Below are 3,093 nucleotides of genomic sequence, written 5' to 3'. Positions count from 1 at the left end.
TGTTCATAATAAACATTCATGACAAAATGTGAAGTTTCTGTGGGACTGTTCTTGGCAAAGGGATCATTTGAAGAATTGAACTGGATATACGTGGAATAGAAAGCAAAAATACTGTGGTAAAACTGCTTCTCCCCTACCTCCAGATTCTTTTCCTTGGTACCCATTGTATCTGTAGTAAAACACCTACAAAAAGACCTACAGGAAGCAACTTTTTTGCTCTTGTGTTGGGTAGTGCAGTTCTTCTGCAGATAGGTATTTGTCCTGTAATACATCACAGCTGTCACTGAGATGCTGTACCTGTTTTCAGAAGCTACTCTGAAGTATGTAGGAGCTACTATTTACAATGCTTTTCTACAATTGTTTTTTTTTTTTTTTTTTTTTTTTTAATTGTTGTCCCACAGAAGCTAGATCTTTCTTTTTAAAGTAGAAAAATTGTGTTTTCAGTGGAAAGATCACCTGCACACAGGCAAACACACACACACAGAAGGGAGACTATTGAAAGTAAAGTACCCATGTTATCAAAAAGGCTTGTGGGGCATGTTTTCTGGGCAACAAAGATGATTTGTTAGGGTTTATTAGGATCCTTTTATTTGTGGAATATAAAACCTTGCACCAGCAACCTTATTTCACACACGGGTCACTCTGAAGAACCCCCAAGAAATGTTGAGTATTACTGACCTCTTTTCTAGCCGCCTGTCGTTTCCATGGCTTTGCCACAAGATGGGGCAGTAATTCCATCTTCGCCTTGAGTAAGAGGCGGCTGGATGGCTGTGAGCGAGTGTGTTTGGTGGGGAGAGCACGAAAGATCCTAATGAAGAGCTGAAACAGCATCCAGACAGCTCAGCTTGAGTGTTTTGCAGAAGGCAACTGAAGTGCCCATGAGCTCTTTGATTCCAAACTGCTCTTTTGCCTGCTGTTGTATTTAGGTTTGTGCTAGGAGCTGTTGTATATTACCCCAATCGACAGCCTGGGTTTATAACAGGTTGGGAAGCCAAATTTATATCTAAGGGTTCTATCACAGGAGTACTCTAGGCTTTATCTGCTTATCAAGCCGTTGTGTGTGTCGATGAATGGTAATGCGCCTACTACTGCACTGCCTTAAAAAAAATCTCTGCACCAAGGCGTAGGCATTGTTCCTTATCTATAACAGGCAATTCAGGGAAAATCCCAGCTTTTGCCTTTTGGATATTATTCTTAGCATAGTTAGGGAAGGTGGAACTATTTTGAGTAAAAGGCAAATTGCATAAGTAGAGATTGGAAGCGCTAGTCACAAGTTTCTTGCCTGACTGTTCAGTTTCCTTTCCAGCTTTACACGCAGTTCATACGGTGTTTACAAATTGTACTTGGGCTGTTGCATGCAGATGTAATGTGGCTTCTTGCAATACTTTCCTTATTTCTAATCTTTCCTCATGTACAATTGGTGTTGCATTCTTAACTATTCCAGTTATTGTTGCAATGGTTCGGAGAGAAAACTATTTTCAGTCACTTTGAGATCTTTGGTTTGCTATTAAGCTCAATATCAGCCTATTTTTATTTTATTTTATTTTATTTTTTTTTGCAAACAGATTGAATACTGTTTCAGGTGTTTATGCATGGGTAAGACTCAGGTGCTTTGGAACTGTTGCAACCAAGATGTAAGAACAAGCAGCAAGGTAGCAATTTTTTTTTTTACATATAATACAAAAGCTGTAGTGAAGGTTGGAGGAAAGGTAACAACTGTGCTGACACTTGTTGCAGCCCTAAACGGAGAAAATTATCCAGGCAGGAGCTGGTGAGTTAATTTGTCCCAGTGGACCACTTTGCCTTGTGCTTGGAAATGTTCGGATTCGCTTCCCCCAAACCTGAGGATGTAGTCTTGGCATTTGGCTCTTGGGATGAGAAAGGGGATGTTGCAGGCAGACAGATGCAGCCTGTACCAGCAGACCGAAAAAGTGATTACCCCATTCCAGCCTTGAATGTCATTTCTTGCCATGGTGTGTGGATCTGTCAGGCTGTTTAGCTGCAATATGACAGATTGTCCTATTAATGTGTCATCAAGTGCACTTTTACAAATTCATGGCTTGTCTACAACTAACCTGAAAAAAAGAGGCTTAAGTATGAGAAGGCGCCAAAGAAAGTTAAATATTATTAACAAATAAAGTCTGCCACGTAGTTTTGATGGAATGTGAGCTGGTTGGGGGAGGGGAGATATGCTGTTAACTATTTCACTTCTCTGCAACTCCCTTTTTGCTCTCACTTTTTCCCAAACTCCATTTCTCTCCCTGAAAAGGTACTTTAAGAAAACCTTGACTTTTAAGAGTTCTTGATTTTGTGCTCAGATTGTTCGTGCCTCAGTTTCCCTGAGACAGGTAACAGAGACAGCAGAATGGATGCTCCTGATCCACCTAAAGTCCAATGAAATACTGCACTGGCATTACCTGAATTACAGAAAACATGGTAAGGAGATTGTTAAAGCAAGCCTGTTGCTTGCTGACTGCGTGAGGGACTTCAAATTTTTATAATTCTTGGACTTTTTTTGTGGTACAAGCTCAGATCAATTTTGTAGAGAGAATCAGAAGATTTGTTCCTGGTGGTGGGCAACAGGCAAAGATTAGCAGGCTGTCCAAGTGCTTTAACATCTCTCTTACGCAATGTTTGCAGGAGATTTGGATCCTTTGGTTTTCTGCTCTTTTTAGTAATGAGCCCGCCCTCCAGTAAATAAATCAGAAAGCCCCCACTGAGCCAGCCTCTAATGAGAGCTGGGGGGAAAACGTGTGAAGCAGCTAACCCGAGGAGAAAGCAAGAGGGCTGATGTATGGATGTGTGTTGCGATGCTGAGTGCATATTCCAAGCCACATATTTTTAGCACTACCACACACTCGTGTACAGTTTTACAAACTTCCCAGAAAAATGGTGATTTCTCTGAGATAATGAAGGGGAGGTACAGAATAGGGCTGAGGGGAGGGAGGAGGGAACGGGCATTGATTTAAATCTGCCTGGCACACAGGCCAGCTCCACTTATCAGTGAGTCTAATAGGAATGTGAAGAGAATAGGCTTGACAGCTCATTAGAATGTGATCCCTCCTCCTTTTTTTTTTCTTTTTTTTTTTTTTC

Source organism: Aythya marila (assembly GCF_965140915.1).
Source record: "Aythya marila genome assembly, chromosome: 21".
NCBI classification, from domain to species: domain Eukaryota; kingdom Metazoa; phylum Chordata; class Aves; order Anseriformes; family Anatidae; genus Aythya; species Aythya marila.
Note: the sequence above shows the minus strand (reverse complement) of the source record.